This window comes from Anabrus simplex, chromosome 1 (genome assembly GCF_040414725.1).
Source record: "Anabrus simplex isolate iqAnaSimp1 chromosome 1, ASM4041472v1, whole genome shotgun sequence".
Lineage (NCBI taxonomy): Eukaryota > Metazoa > Arthropoda > Insecta > Orthoptera > Tettigoniidae > Anabrus > Anabrus simplex.
The window spans coordinates 1,211,310,310-1,211,328,522 of record NC_090265.1 but is presented as its reverse complement, the minus strand read 5'-3'; positions in this window follow the sequence as shown (position 1 = coordinate 1,211,328,522).

Below are 18,213 nucleotides of genomic sequence, written 5' to 3'. Positions count from 1 at the left end.
GTCAGAAATTAGTGCGAATAAAGTGTGTTCTAGTACGGAAGGATCTTGTGAAATTCCTAATATGAGGAAAAATATTGATGTCTGCCATGTGTCCATACAGAGAGATTCTAGAGATGAATTGTATGAGACAGTGGAGAAATGTAATTTAGCGGAAAGTCAGAAGGACGAATTGTGTGAATTATTGATATCACATAGTGATGTTTTTAGCGATCGGCCTGGTAGAACACATCTTTACGAACACAAATTTAATGTTATTGATAACTCAACTTTTGTAGGACCGAAATATCCCATTCCGTTAAAATACGCTAGCGCTGTTGAAGAGCAGATTGTCATTATGCTAGATTATAATATAATTGAACCATCATGTAGTCCTAATTTAAATCCACTTGTTATTATACCTAAGAAGGATAACACGGTAAGATTGTGCATGATAATTTTTGTAAGACTATATTGGATGAATTTGAGCTTGGTGACAAGGTTTTACTCAGAGTGCCACTCCCGTCATCAGCAGAAGCTGGTCAATTTTCTAAGTTTTTCTTGTTATATCAGGGATACTTCACCGTAGTGAAACGGATTGGGAAATGTGCTTATTCATTAGAAGACAAGGAAGGAAATATCGTAGGAACATACAATGTAAGAAATCTTAAGAAATATATCATGTGAGTTTGTTGATTAATTTTCATTATTATGTTAATTCACCATGTTTTATGAAGCTGGCATTGCGAACAGGACTTCAGTGAAATTAGCGTGTGTTGTGATATTAAGTGAAGCATGGCAGTGCAATAAACTCCAGTGCTTGGAGACAGAGTATATAATGAAATGTCTTCGAGAATTACTTTTGAACACTCAATGAACGTTTGAAACGACAGAAGTGAGAAAGAAATGTAATCTCTGTATGTAAATAATACTGTATAATCAAAGTGAAAATGATAATTGATCAATGTTTTATATGTGTAACAACGAACATCCAGATGGATGATACTATGTACCAAATTTGTAAAGGGCATTTTTATACATGTATCTATGGTGTACTCGATTTCAGGTGATTGTGTAGATATTTCATGAATCAATCGATTCATTTAATCGATTATTTCATGAGGGAGGCGTTCTGTAACCGTACAACTAGGTTACAGTTTCCATTCAGTATTTATTATTATTATTATTATTATTATTATTATTATTATTATTATTATTATTATTATTATTATTATTATTAACCCGATTCATTAGATTTTATATATTCTGTTTCTCATCAATTAGACTGTAATAATTAGGTATCACGTATATTATTGGATTTAATCATAGGTTAAGTGAATATGTTTGTAATTATTCTGTATTGTAGTAAGTGAGATTTGTTGGTTTCATATTGTCATGCTGTGGCTTGTAACTTTGGCTAGATGAGCTGGCATAGTATTTTGCAATCGAGGCTATGTTTAACTGGGAATGTTGTGTACAAGGAGATTTCCCGGTGACGCATTCGGTACAGTCATTCTCGGACCGCTTGGGTACGCTTAGACGACACATGACTGATGACATCAGTGCGTGGACACGTGATTGCGACCAAGTGTCAGTATTCGCCAGCTACTGTATGTGGAAGTGGAAGGGATGAACAGGAGTAGGGAGAGGAGTCGTCATCGCGAGGTTATATAAAGTAAAGGCGACGGTGGGGAGAGGTATTCTGTTCTTACTCAGTTCATCATATCTATTCAGTTGATGGTACTCAGTTCATAAGCAGTTCATATCGTGCAGATCATATGTAACAGTCAGATGTATAAAATGGAAGAAGTGGTCTTAGTGTGATGGTCAGAGCTAAGAGTTGTGTTTGAAGAAGTAATAATCGAGGAAGTCTACAAGTGGTGCTTGTATCCGAGCAGAGACGGGTACTATGCTGATAAAGAAACATCATCTTCTTGTGAGGATGGACTTCACAAGATGTTTCAATAATATTTTCCAATTATTTAAAATATTTTGAGTGGACGTAATTACATTGGAGCTCCCTACACGCGTACATGGTATGTAGGCCAACTCCTTGTTATATAAGAAGATTACAACAGACGGCTCCCGACTTCAGCTCACAGGTTTTCCCAAGAATTTCAAGTTCAACAGCGGTGTATGCAGACAACAGGTAATTAAAGCATCAGACATGTTATGCATTCATAACATGAAGAAGAGTGTAATCAGCGGCGATATCACATCTCACTTCAAGTTCATGCCAATAGCTTTTTTTGTTTAGATTAAATTTTCCTTTTCTTAATACCGCAAATCTCACGATATATTTCTTGTGTTAAATTAAAAGACGTCAATGATTGTTCATTGTGACGTAAATTATAGTCATAAACTCAGTTTTATTTTAATTATAATAAGTGATTCCAGTTCCATGTACAATCCTCAATTGTGGAAATGCAATAGTAATTTAATATTTTCCTGATCCATATCCCTGTATATTGCCAAATATGTGAGTTTATCACCTCACGCCTTGAGATAATTGATATAAGAGGTATGCTCTACCGAATTTTGTTGTTTTTCTTAAAAAAGCAACTGGCGCTCAAACAAATGTTATTTATATTGTGTGGAAGATATGAAGGTATAAGAGTAGTGGTCGGAGTAGCCACAACACATAATTTTCTGAAGTCATATGAAGCAAATTGATCAAATAATTAATACAGAAGTTGACTTACCTGATGATCCTTGCAATGAGTTTACTTCATAACTCTATCAACAGAGGGCAGAGATATTCGATGCCTTGCACTAGTCAAACGTCCAGAATAATGGTCACGAGGTTTTAAAGGTAGTTGAGACAGTTTACTGCGCTTAAATTAGGATTAAAGTTAGTGTCCAATATACTGAACACCAGGTCTGATAGGGTTAATTGTTTATAGACCAGTGTGTAACCAATTGTTGAGCGGTAAATAAGCCTACGTCAGGGAAAGGATGTTTAAACACTTTAATTAGGAACAACCTAGAGGTTGTAAGTGCGCCATTAAAAGCTGATGCCTCTGTATGGCTAGATTATGATATAGTTGGAGCCCAGATTCCCTTTTAGTGTAGGAGCATGATTATGTTGCTCTTGTAAATTTTGTACCTACCAAGAGAAATCCAGTTCTTTTCTGTAGATATTAATATTTGTAATTCTCTCAAGTTGTACCTGTTTTTCTTTACTTTGTCATTTTTGTTGGAGCAGACGAACACATTATAATATTATTGTCCATTTTTCAGATCGACTATTTATTATATTTTCATAAAAAAGAGGAAGTAAGTCAAATTTCAAAATTTGTTGTGTTAATGTTAACTCTTGTTAATTCCTTGTCCGCCTATTCACCCCAGCAGCTTCTTTCACCTCTGTAAGCCACGAAATTCCTGTAACATATACAGTAAACCATTAATTCATCACGGCCACAGCCATGATTGGACCTGCCGGATGGCAGAACAACCGATGATGATGATGATGATGATGATGTTAAAAAATACGTAAAGCTTCTTTCGAAACCTAACTAAATGATTGTACTTTAGACTATCGTATTCTCGGCGGTATTTCACTAAGATGGGAATGTTATTACGTTCTATGGTACTTCGAACATGACATGTCAAGGCCCTATTAATTAAGGTGGGGTATGTAGATATTTACACCACCGAGCTCGATAGCTGAAGTCGCTTAAGTGTGGCCAGTATCCAGTATTCGGGAGATAGTAGGTTCGAACCCCACTGTCGGCAGCCCTGAAAATGGTTTTCCGTGGTTTCCCATTTTCAAATGCTGAGGCTGTACCTTTATTAATGTCACGGCCGCTTCCTTCCCACTCCTAGCACTTTCCTGTCCCGTCGTCGCCGTAAGACCTATCTGTGCCGGTGCGACGTAAAACAACTATCAAAAGAAAATATATATTTACACTGGAACCATTTATTCCCTATCTCAGTTCCCAGGTTCGATTCCCTTCTAGGTCAGAAAAACCTGAATATGAGGGTTTGTTCTAGTTCCCCTCAGCCTATCTGGGAACGATTAAGAAAGAGGCCCCGTTCTAGAAAGACAAGCATTACAGCCGAGAAGATTTTTCGCAAAGTCCATGCGTTATTGTGCAGGCCTTCGAGCTGATCAGTAGTTGGAAGTTTTCCTATCATGACGTTATATTATTGAGGTATGTGGTTCAATGTCAATGTCAATCAGTTGTACTTTCAAATTCTTCACATACGATAATGATATAAATCAGTTCACTGTTATAATATTCTGACAGCTTTCATAAACTCTACAGAGTATCATATAATATCACAAATATAAGCTTTCTTACATCCCAGTGAGGTTTAGAGTAAGTTTGTTAAATACGTTCTGCAATACATAGAATTATGTACTCTCACTCGTGTAATGGTGTAATGATGAACGAGACGAAGTACTTGTGTTAAAGGCTATTCCATACAGTTTGAAACAATAATTATAATGTTCACAATACGGTTCTATTGTCAGAGGTGGTTGTAACAAGAGGAAATAGAGTTGTTTCCCTGCAACAGTTGGATAGATTAATAACACAAAACTGCACTCCGCTATATTGCAGGGTACTGTCAATACGAAACTATAATACACAATAGAATTCATTGAAATATTTGTAGCATTGGAAAAAGTGCGCTTCAGTCAACATATTATCAATGATTTCTAGCACAAAGACACTTATACAATGTTGTGAAAAATATACGTATTTGAAAATTGAAAGGAGGGAAACTATTTCACTTTGTATGCTTCATTTATTTCCATTCAAATCATCATTGTGTTCTAATAATAATAATAATAATAATAATAATAATAATAATAATAATAGTCTCAAACCTGCCTACATGGAGCCGGAAGGCCAGCGCTCTACCATCTGAGCTGCTCAGCCAGATCATTGTGTCCCCTCAGTCTTGAACTTTCAGTCTGAGGTTCAAAGGATGTACGAATCACAAAATGTTCTTTACATTATCCAATATATTATTATTATTATTATTATTATTATTATTATTATTATTATTATTATTATTATTATTATTTAACGTCCTAGTAACTACTTTATTGTGTTTAGAGACGCCAATGTGCCAGGATTTCGTTCCACATGATATCTTTCACGTGCCAGTAAATCTATTTACACGAGTCTGGCGTATTTTAGCACCTTCAGATACCACCGGACTGAGCTAGTCTCAAACCTGCCTACATGGAGCCGGAAGGCCAGCGCTCTACCATCTGAGCTGCTCAGCCAGATCATTGTGTCCCCTCAGTCTCGAACTTTCAGTCTGGGGTTCAAAGGATGTACGAATTACAAAATGTTCTTTACATTATATATTATATTTTCATGCAGGCCCTGCGGTGTAGGGGTAGCACGCCTTCCTCTTACCCGAAGGCCCCGGGTTAAATTCCCGGCCAGGTCAGCCTACTTGATTACTATTGAGGAGCTACCTCTCAGATAGCTGCCCCGGTCAAGAAAGCCAAGAATAACGTCCGAGAGGATTCGTCGCGCTGACTACATGACACCTCGTTATATGCAGGCCTTCCGGCTGAGCAACGGTTGATTGGTGGGCCATAGCTCTTCGGGGCTGTTGCGACATGAAGTTTGTTTTGGAGCTTGATATATTTTAATTCGAGAAGATAACAGAACCGGAGAAAAATAATGCATTTTCTACAGGAACTGGACACTACATACCACGTTCGAGGCCTGGGCATTCTTTATCTTCGATCCCTGTGCAGAAATACTTACTTATATACAGGCTCTACCGCCTTTGCCTTAATTTCATTTTTCCAAAAGGTCTGAAAACATGTAATTAATGTATTAATTTTATTGTTGTTGTTTTAGTTACATGATCCAACATTTGCAGGAAGAGGGACTATAGCATGTACTACGAGAATCCTAATTAATATCAATATAACTTTTAAGTTTCATGCTATAAACAGTGCTCCTGGTGGGATGGGTAGTTCCTCCTCAGACACCCTCAATTCAGAAACTACCTGAAGAAAGAAAACATGATAACAGAATTACACCTGATAAAGGAACAAAGTAATTAAAATAGAAAGACACGTTTTATTCTTGAAGGAACAACATCAAATTCTATCAAATCACACTCGAAAATATTTATGTTTAGATTCGGTTTAAATCCTCCAATACTTGAAATATGGAAATATGGAACCCCATCTTCAGCACGTCATGAAGAAAAAATACATTTTAAAATACTCTTTTACTGCAGGAAGATACACATACTGTATGTGTTTGTCAAAAAGACAAAGTCACCTCCATACAGGCCAGAAAGGCCCTTGGAGGAGTGGAAGTTAAAGGCTTCCACCATTGTTAACCGCGGCATGTGATGGGGTAGAGTGGTTAGCTCTACGTCTGACCGCCTTTCCCCCCCCCCCCCAGAAATTAACCTGGTACTCATTTTTTGTGTAGGCTGAGTGAACCAAAGGGCCATATGCACCGTATGTGTTTGGAAAGAAGTAAAAATCTAAATGTGAACGTTTGAAAACTTTTCGCGCCTAAGTTTCCTGCCGTTATGCCTTTCAGAGTTCAATCTGCAAGCCTCCTTGAATTTACTAAACGTCGCCACAGTCCTCTATTTGCAGCTAGTGGTGTGACCTTATTTAGTTCTATACCTCCTATCTTTAAATCGTTAATTACTGAGTCTAACCATCGTCTTCCTGGTCTCCCTCTAGCCTATTTCTCTTACCGTCCATAACAGACGCCATTATTCTACTAGGTAACCTATCCTCCTCCATTCGCCTCACATGTCCCCAGCACCGAAGCCGGTTTATGCATACAGCTTCATCCATCGCGTTCATTCCTTACTTAGCCTTTATCTCCTCATTCCGAGTACCCACCTGCCATTGTTCCCACCTGTTTGTACCAGCAATCATTCTCACTACTCATTTCTGTTACTTCTAACTTACGAATAAGATATCCTGATTCCACCCATCTTTCGCTCCCGTAAAGCAAAGTTAGTCTGAAAATAGACCGATGTAAAGATATTTTCATCCGGGAGCTGACTTCCTTCCTACACAATACAGTATTGCTGATCGCAACTGCGAGCTCACTGCATTAGCTTCACTGCACTTTGATTCAATTCCACTTACAATATTACCATTCTGGTAGAACACACATCCTAAACTCTTAAAATTATCTACCTGTTCTAGCTTTGTATCACCAATCTGGCATTCAATTCTGTTACTTACTGACATCAATTTAGACTTCGAAAGGCTAATTTTCATACCATACTCATTGCACCTGTTTTCAAGTTGCAAGATATTAGACTGCAGGCTTTCGGCAGTTAAGACCAAGTCGTCAGCATAGGCCAGACTGCTTACTACATTTCCACCTAACCGAATCCCTCCCTGCCACTTTTACCTTTCAGCAGATGATCCATGTAAACCACGACAGTACATTGGCCTAAGACGCTCTAAAATACTCTATATTTCTCAATTTTACTGGTCTGTGACAATCTTTACTTAAGCACATACAATGTACAGTGCCGTATTCAAACGACCTAAAATTACAGTTCGAATAATGTTATTGATTTTACGTCCCCCATCTACTTTTATGGTTTATGGAAACAACGAAAAGCCGGAATTTTGTCCCGCAGAAGTTCCTTAAGTTGTCAGTAAATCTTCCAACTCGAGGCTGATGCATTAGAGCGCCTTTAAATACTATCCGACTGAGCTAGGACTGAACCTGTCAACTTGAGCTCAGAACGCCAGCGTTCTACCGTCTGTCCTACCCCCTTCCCCGCCCCGGATAAATTACAGCTGACTTAGTTTCATTTAGAATTTTCCTTTGGTACGCCCCCATGGTGATGAGGTGATCCTAACAGAAATATTCAATTATTATTAGAGGATAATGACTTCATCTTGATTGCAAAATTCTTGATCAGCCTTAAATAATACGCTTTTAAAGCAATATTGCACACTTTTGAATTAGAGTGAGGTATTTTATTAGTTTCGCGTTGATAGAAAGTTCTAAGTTTTACTTCAAATATTCTCAAGGTTCCAGCTGCGGACAAGGAAAAATAAATTCATTGGACTGACTTTCTCAGTCCCTTTTGTCCCTTTCTTGATGCCTCTGTTCGTCTTAATGCCCGGAGCGAATGCGCACGTCGCCTGCTCCGAGTTTCACTTAAAAGTGGACAAGTTGAAAATTTCAACACTTTGGTAAAGGGCAGGACTCAACATACCCTCTCATTTTGTAACTGAGTAGGCATGAACATATTGTGCAGATGTTCATGTTAGAGAATTATGAACAATTGCAATATTTCTTTGAGACCTGTATTGAGTGATCCTTGATTTTGTAATTCAGAGAATGGGAACATGTACGAAGTATGGCATACATATTTTTAATATGCAGCTGATTAATTACTTTTTAAAGGTAGTAAAATATCTGAGAACAAAACGGTGTAAGAAAATGGTACCTGGGAAATTAACATAAGCATAAATGAGGTATCGGCTTTATATTGTGGTATTAATGTTTCTAGCGTGAGAAACACGTAATGTATGTGATTATGGAACATTATGTTCTCTTGAAGACTTACGTCATGTCCATTTATTAATATCACAGACCCTTTATTTTATTTTATCGTTTCGTTATCATGCTTCCTGTCTGCTCCTTCTACGAGGAAAAACTCGTAATTAAATCCAAATGTGTTTTGTTGTCATGTTTGGGTAAAGGCGGATGGTTACAATAATTTGTTCATTCCCGGACGGCCCCCGCAGCCGATCGTCGAAGTTTTTTTATATTTTACACCTCGGCATGTTATGAAGATGACCATGGTTCACCTCCAAGATTCTACCAAGGCGTGGGAAAAGTGATGGAAGAAGAAGGTGAAGACGGGTGAGTGGTACCTTGTGTTTCCGTTTGTGCAGATGTTGGGAAGGAAAGGATCTACATTGGTCCTTAGTACAAATACCTTAGTTAACCACCATTGTTTTGGGTCCTAAAATGCTCTTTGTTTTCTCTGAGGTTTGTATATAGAAAGAGTATTCAATCAAGGGATATGACGGTGAATATCCAAAGAGAAAAGGTACGCTACATACAGTATATTTGAACTCTCAAGGGAAGGCACAGCTATGGGGTCATCGATTTCGTTCAAACTTCGAGGATATGGTGTACATCGAAAAATAAATACGAGAAAACAAAAAGTAAAATTGAAACTAGTGACTGCCGCGCCTCGAAACTGAGACGCTCGTGTGGGAATCAGGAACACTAACCATTAGACAGTCCGGCCACGCGGTGTAGGGGGCAACGCGTCCGTCTTTCACCCGGCGGCCTCGGGATCGATTCCCGGCAGCTGCGGGTTTTTAAAATTCTAATGATTAATATCCGTGGCTCAGGGACTGGGACGTCCTTAATCTTCCTTTCCTCACATACAACATTCCACACTACCGCCATTCCAATTACACGCAGGTTCATACAATATGGTGCCAGTAGGGGTAAAAGATTCACATGGGTCGACGCCCAGAAGAAATAGCATTTTTAAAGAAAAAAAAAGAACCATTAGCCCAAAGGTGCTAGGGACACATTCACGAAAATTGCCAACACAAGCTCAGGTTGTGAAATGTACATGGACATTATCTTGTTAAATGAGGACTGATAACATAAACCCTTAGATACGTATTTATTTTTGACATAGACAACCTGCCAATGCCAGTGACCCCATATTTTTGGCCTGCTCTGGTCCGTTCATATCCGTGTCATTAAAATAGACACCCCACAAGTTTATAGTTTTTCGAAGGGATGGGATGCCATTTAAAAGGATTTTTGTTCAGTTGTCTTTACTTCGCACCGACACTGATAGGTCTTATGGCAACGATGGGATAGGAAAGGGCTATGAGTGGGAAGGAAGTGGCCGTGACCTTTACGGTACAGCCCCAGCATTTGTCTCGTGTGAAAATGGGAAGCTACGGGAAACAATCTTCAGGGCTGCCGATAATGGGGTTCGAACCCACTATCTCCAGAATAAAACTTACAGCTGTGCACCTCTAACGCACGACCAACTCACTCGGTTTTCAAGTTATTATACAACTTATGTGTCTGTTTATATGCCTTCCGTACCTTGTAATACATGGGACTGTAATATGTTTAAAGTGTATAAAATGTCATTCAAAGAGCTTTAAGATGTTTCTAAGATCAGCAGTCCATCGATCGACAGTAGTTGTATGTGTGTGCTTCAAGCCAGGCGATCATACGTCATACCTTCGTAAATATTACAAAAGTTTATTTTTTCTCCGGAAACTTGTTTACTGTTGAGTTTTTTAGAGGAACTTTAAACTCATGTGCTTAACATTTTTTTTTTACTTTTACCAACAATATAAAAGTAGATTAAAAAGTTACTCCAGTTTCTTGCTAAACACAGTATCGCAGACGATGGAAAGGACGATCCTCAATAGCCAGCAATCTCCGGACTCCAAGTAGCAACCTGCATTCATCTCCTCTATAATTACGTTAAAGTTTTAGTGACTCCCTTCTCCAGAACGACTTGGTCCTCGTTTCATGGGAAGACAGAACAAGAAGGAATCGCATTGAAACATTGTTACAGTTTCGATTGAAGCTGAACAAAAAACACTTTATCTGATTAGAAAACTCGTTTATCTGAACTGCTTACATTCGCCGTCATGTCAAGGCATGAAGAAAGCGTACAGTGCTACGCCATCATTAGATCTGAGGTCAATTATATTCCTTCTGTTTAGATTGCTCTCAGTAAACTACTTCGGCAATACTCTTCATAAGTCATCATCATCATCATCATCATCTGTTTACCCTCCAGGTTCGGCTTTTCCCTCGGACTGAGCGAGGGATCCCACCTCTACCGCCTCAGGGGCAGTGTCCTGGAGCTTCAGACTCTTCGTCGGGGGATACAACTGGGGAGTATGACCAGTACCTCGCCCAGGCGGCCTCACCTGCTATGGTGAACAGGGGCCTTGTAGGGGGATGGGAAGATTGGAAGGGATAGGCAAGGAGGAGGGAAGGAAGCGGCCGTGGCCTTAAGTTAGGTACCATCCCGGCATTCGCCTGGAGGTGAAGTGGGAAACCACGGAAAACCACTTCGAGGATGGCTGAGGTGGGAATCGAACCCACCTCTACTCAGTTGACCTCCCGAGGCTGAGTGGACCCCGTTCCAGCCCTCGTACCACTTTTCAAATTTTGTGGCAGAGCCGGGAATCGAACCCGGACCTCCGGGGGTGGCAGCTAATCACGCTAACCACTACACCACAGAGGCGGCCTCTCTTCATAAGTAAGGTAGAATAATATAATATATAGAATTACATTACCTCCACGGATACCGTGTATTTGGAACGTGTGTAACAATAATTTACTCTTATTTGTCATATTAACATAATAATAATGTTATTTGTTTTACGTCCCACTAACTACTCTTTTACGGTTTTCGGAGACGCCGAGGTGCCGGAATTTGGTCACGCAGGAGTTCTTTTACGTGCCAGTAAATCTACCGACACGAGGCTGTCGTATTTGAGCACCTTCAAATACCACCGGACTGAGCCAGGATCGAACCTGCCAAGCTGGGGTCAAAAGGCCAGCGCCTTAACCGTCTGAGCCACTCAGCTCGGCTGTCATATTAACAATGACAATATTATCGTCCAAATAAAACCTTTCTCGTCATAAACTTTTTCCTCCCAGACGATGTTAGTCTGAGATTTAGGGGGCCTATAATATCCTATAATTCATTGCTCTATCCTTTTCTTTTGAGACAGTAATTCTTATCTTGAATAACTCTACTATATTCTCCTATGATTAAGAATTTCTTTACAATTTTCTTCACGCCGCACCGACGCATATAGGTGTTATGGCAGCGATGAGATAAGACAGGCCTAGGAGTGGGAAGGAACTGGCTGTGGCCTTACTTAAGGTACAGCCCAGCATTTGTCTGGTGTCAAAATGGAAAACCGCAGAAACCCACCTTCAGGGGAGCAGACAGTGGAGTTTGAACCCACTACCTCCCGGATGCAAGCTCATAGCTGCACGCACCTAATCAACCCGCCCGGTAAAGCGTTAATTACCTTGTTGTTTTGTGTCTTAAAACACTACTTAGTACGGCCAGGTGCGATGGGTCCGTGCAGGTGCTAGTCTTTTGAGCGCCGGGCTAGTTGGCCGTGCGGTTAGGGGCGCGCGTCTGTGATCTTATATATTGGAGATAGTGGGTTCGAATCCCACTGTCGGCAGCCCTGAAGATGGTTTTCCGAGGTTTCCCATTTTCACAACAGGAAAATGCTGGGGCTGTACCTTAATTAAAGCCATCGTCGCTTCCTTCCAACTCCTAGGCATTTTCCTATCCCATCGTCGCCATAAAACCTATCTGTGTCGGTGCGACGTAAAGCCACCAGCAAAAAAAAGGTATTTTGAGTTGACACCTATAGGTGACCTACGCGTCTGTGAGGATAGAGCCCTGTCTAGGATAATTTCTAATGTTTAAGAGAACACGCACACACACACACACACACAGTGATTCAGAGCCATCAGAATTATAAAAATAAGGTTAAAATCACCATCCCTGTCGGGAATTGAACCGGGGACCCCTTGGACTAAAGGCCAGCATTTTAACCACTTAGCTATGCTGCCGGACAGTTTATACTGATGCTCACTTTTCGTTGCTTAACGAAAAAGTAGGTAAGGGTTATTCTGCCCGAAGGCAGGTCCGAACCTCCGCAGAGGTGTTCCTGAGCCGGAGTTTACGTGCGGTAGGGTGGCCAGTTCCTTTCCGCTCCTCCATTCCCTTTCCCCCACCAACAGCGCGTGGCAACCCATCCAACTCCTGACCACGCCCAATGTTGCTTAACTTCGGAGATCTCGCGGGATCCGGTGTTTTAACACGGCTACGGCCGTTGGCTAACGAAAAAGTTAAGGTGGGCAAAACACTATTTTGTGTATCTTGCGCTTATGGTATAAGGGCATCTTCCTGTCCTAAGTTGTAAATCACTTTAAATAAATAAATCGCCTCTGTGATGTAGTGGTTAGCGTGATTATCTGCCTTCCCCGGAGGCCCGAGTTCGATTCCCGGCTCTGCCACGAAATTTGAAAAATAGTACGAGGACTGGAATGGGGTCCACTCAGCCTCGGGAGGTCAAATGAGTATTCAATTCCCACCTCAGCCATCTTCGAAGAGGTTTTCCGTGTTTTACCACTTCTGCTCCAGACAAATACCGGGATGGTACCTAACTTACGGCCACGGTCGCTTCCTTCCCTCTTCCTCGGCTATCCCTTCGAATCTTACCATCCCCCCACAAGTTCTCTGTTCAGCACCGCGCGTGAGGCCGCCTGGGCGAGATACTGGACCTCATTCCGAGTTGTATTCCCAAACCCGATGTCTCACGCTCCAGCACACTACCCTTGGGATGGTAGAGGTCTGTCCGAGGGAAATACCACCCTGGAGGATAAACGGATTAAGTAATAAGAAAGTAAAAATAAATAAATAAACAAATAAATATTTTGCAAATGCAGTTACCATCTGGAAAGTAATATATCTGAGTATTTCTTCACACTCTGCGTATAATTATAATAATACAAATAAGTATCTGTCTCTATGTGTATGTTCGTACAATGCCAAACCAAATTTACGGCGCAAGTAGATACGAAATTTTAAACATTTTTAACATTAATTAATGTCCGCCTCTGTGGTGTAGTGGTTAGTGTGATTAGCTGCCACCCCCGGAGGCCCGGGTTCGATTCCCGGCTCTGCCACGAAATTTGAAAAGTGGTGCGAGGGCTGGAACGGGGTCCACTCAGCCTCGGGAGGTCAACTGAGTAGAGGTGGGTTCGATTCCCACCTCAGCCATCCTGGAAGTGGTTTTCCGTGGTTTCCCACTTCTCCTCCACGCAAATGCCGGAATGGTACCTAACTTAAGGCCACGGCCGCTTCCTTCCCTCTTCATTGCCTGTCCCATCCAATATTCCCATCCCTCCACAAGGCCCCTCTTCAGTATAGCAGGTGAGGCCGCCTGGGCGAGGTACTGATCATTCCCCCCAGTTGTATCCCCCGACCAAGAGTCTGAAGCTCCAGGACACTGCCCTTGAGGTGGTAGAGGTGGGATCCCTCGCTAAGTCCGAGGGAAAAGCCAACCCTGGACAATAAACAGATTAAGAAGAAGAAGAAGAAGAACATTAATTAATTATTTATATTATTTATAATAGTTTTAATAATTTATTTCATAATTACCTGGTATTCATTTAATTTATCTTTTAGTTGCAACGAGACAGCAAAGGAAGGTCCAGCTCACTCCTCAAGAAGTTTCTTCAATACTTTGAATACTAAGTGGCAGAATTTATGCTGGTTGATTCATATTCAACAGAAGAAGACATGTTTCAGTGCCGTGATCATTAATAGGCCGTCTCTTCTGAACCTGAGTTGCCTTTTTGCAACTCGATTTACCCTAAAGAGAATGAAGAGTCGGCACTCAATCCAAACTTTGTGACGGACATTTAACTACTAGCAATGTACTGTATAACGATGTGCATTTTAATATGGATAAATGTTTATTTATTATTAGTAATATTAAGCTCCCTTTATTGTTTTTACTACCATATTCAGCTGCTGACTCTCATATTATGAAACTGTATAAATTCAGCTAGTGGTATAAAGTTTGATATTCCCCACAAATTTACACGACATATTCCTGTGTTACAGTGATTGCGGTGGATCTGCAGGCGGTAGAAGGAAAGAGCGTTGAGCTACCCTGTAACGTGACCCCTCCTCTCCATGACAAGGTGTATATGGTCTTCTGGTTCAGGGACGACGCTGGAATTCCACTATACAGGTAACACATTATACATTACTTTAATTCAAATTAAATATACAGTGAGATGATTCAAAAGTCATGGAAACTACATTTGTTATCCGGAAAATATATATGAACACTGGGAGAATGACTTGCATTACAAGGGACGGAAGTGATGTTTTACGTACGAGTATTCGAAAAGGATTTGTAGAGCACTTTTACCCGATTAGTGTACAAGATTGTTTTTCAAACTGTGCTCAATTTCTTTATTTTTTATTTAATTTCTTTCTTTTTTTTTCTTAATCTGCTTACCCCCAGCGTTGGTTTTCCTCTCTGTTTCAGCAAGACATCCCACGTCTACCGCCTCAAGGGCAGTATCTTGGAGCGTGAGACTTTGGTTCGGGGGGTAAAGTTGGGAAGGAAGACCAGTACCTCGCTCAGGCGGCCTCACCTGCTATGCTGAACAGGGGCCTTCTAGGGGGATGGGAAGATTGGAAGGATAGACAAGGAAGAGAGAAGAAAGCGGCCGTGACCTTAAGTTAGGTACCATCCCAGCATTTGTCTGGAGGAGAAGTGGTAAATCACGGAAAACCACTTTGAGGATGGCTGAGAAGGGAATCGAACCCACCTCTACTCAGTTGGCCTCCCGAGGCTGAGTGGACCCCGTTCCAGCCTTCGCACCACTTTTCAAATTTCGTGGCAGAGCCGGGAATCGAACCCAGGCAGCTAATCACGCCAAGCGTCACACCATAAAGGCGGACTAAGTTTATTTAATTATAAGGTGAACACGCTCAGTTCAGAGGCCTTAGAATTCAAATATTTTGCTCAGTATTCGAAACGGATATGCAGAGCACTTCTTTTTGCTATTTGTTTTACGTCGCACCGACACAGATATGTCTTATGTCGACTATGGGATACGAAAGGCCTAGGATTGGGAAGGAAGCGGCCGTGGCCTTAATTAAGGTAGATCCCCAGCATTTGCCCGGTGTCAAAATGGGAAACCTCGGAAAACCATCTTCGGGGCTGCAGTGGGGTTCGAACCCACTATCTGCTGGATGCAAGCTCACAGCTGCGCGATCCTAACCGTACGACTAACTCGCCCGGTGTAGAGCACTTTTACCCGACTAATGTACAAGGTTGTTTTCAAACTATGCTCAATGTATTTATTTTTGTTGGATTTCTTTCCTTTTTTCCTTCTGGGCCAACCATTCGAACTGTCTACGTCATTCACGATAAAAATCGATCTCATTAAAAAATCAGTCGCCCACATGATGCTGAGTAGTCACCTGGTAAGCATCTGTTTTACCTGAAGTGTTTAAGGGTTCTGGTTGTATGAGTTTTATTAGTTGAAGTTGAGTGCTGCAGGTAACTACAATATCGCAAAGTTTCACTTTAAAGAACGCAAAAAAAAATGAAATTCGACATACATACAGTAGGCTGATTTTTAATACTAACAACAATGCTATAGCGCCGCCGTGAAACGGAGCCAGGTTATATCACAAGTAGGCTATCATCCCACTTTCCCCTCCATGCGGGTGCGCAATGACAACAAGAACAGGGCAGCTGCGAACGAGCGGTCACGGAATACAGTCGCAATGTTTTCGTAGCAACAACAGAGGAGCTGGATAAAAATTGAATGTTCTAAAGGTCGCAATGTACGACATTGTCACCAAGGACTGCATTACGATAGATGAGACCTGATCCAGATCTTGCAAACCAAAACTGAAACGCCAATAGACCGAGTGGCGTTTTTACGGGTCACCGAGAAGAACCATATTCCGGTAGATCTCAACCAATGTGAAAATTATGGCGATTGGGATTGTGTTATTGTAAAGCATACGGTTAATGCAAAGTACTACTGTTCGTTTTTGCAAAACAATCTGCGAGCAGTATTCAGAAGAAAACGATGACACTTTGTGCATAACCTACCCATTATTCTGCACGACATTGCAAGGCCACAGGGAGCAGGAGCGGTGTCCGATTTGTTTAGACTTTAGGGCTGGGAAGTGCTCTACCACCACACATACTCTCCGTATTTATGTCCCTGCGACTTCGACCTAATCCCTAAGATGCATGGAATTCATTTCCGAATAGTTGATTGCTATCTTCGCACCATCCGAAGGCTTCGACGTCACTGCCAACACGTTGCACGCAACGCTGGGGGCTAATTTGAAGGCCTATTAAACCTATAATCTTGCATGTATACTGTTTATCTAGATAATAAATACGGTAGTTGCCTCTACTAGAAAGTCGACCTATCTAGTATGGACTAAATATCTGTACTGATGTGTAATAATGCAGGAATCTCTGAAAGGATATAAAGGAAAAACGCGTCATATGAAATCATCGTTATGTTCTCGCACCACGTGCTTAACTATCCTTCAAAGTAATGTATTTCCTAGGTTGTTAATTTGTGCTACGGTACCTCATTCTAAACTTCACTTACCATTTATTATGAACCAACCTATGTATTTTGTGATAACAATACAGATAGTAGTTCTTTCACACCCATTTTCCATTTTTCATCATCTTGGTTTACACGTTGTGCTGCAGGTCATTGAAAACAGAAACCTTAAAGAATGGGTTAAGAATATATCCGTTAATAGTTTCTAGATCGAAAGTGACCTTTTTTGTCCAAAGCCCTTAAATGATATATTTCCCATGTAATATTAGTTTGGTCGGGCTGAGGGGCTCAGACACTTGAGGCGCAGGCCTTCTTTTTTTTTTCTTGCTAGTGGCCTTACGTCGCGCCGATACAGACAGGTCTTATGGCAACAATGGGATAGGAATGGTCTAGGATGTGGAAGGAAGCGTCCGTGGCCTTAATTAGGGTACACCCCAGCATTTACCTGGTGTGAAAATGAGAGAACACAGAAAATCAAATTCAGGGCTGCCGACAGTGGGATTCGAACCCACTATCTCCCTCATCCAAGCTCACAGCTGTGCGCTCCTAACCGCACGGCCAACTCGCCCGGTACGCTGGCCTTTTGACGTCAACTTGGCAGGTTCGACCCTGGCTCAGTCCAGTTGTATTTGAAGGTGCTAAAATATGTCAGCCTCGTGTCGGTAGATTTACTGGCTCTTGAAGGAAGGCCTGCGGGACTATGGAGTCTCCGAAAACTGTATAAGTAGTTAATGGGACGTAGGTCCAAAGCCAATACCATTATTATTATTATTATTATTATTATTATTATTATTATTATTATTAGTTTATTACTTGTTTCAGGTACGATTTTTGGAATAAATTATGATTTAGCTCGGGGTAACTCATTCATTGTTAAAATGTCCCTAAAATGTTTCATTGAAGGTAATAGACATACTTACCTTAGCTAAATTGTCCAGTACTTTCATTACATGTAAACGAGGCCCCATATATGACTTCTACCGCTGCCGTAGCCACAAAAGGCGACTCAGAGCTCGATGTTGTTCTGTGTTACGAAATGCCTGCAACATGGCTGGAACAAGGGAGCTTAGTGACTTCGAGCGTAGAATGA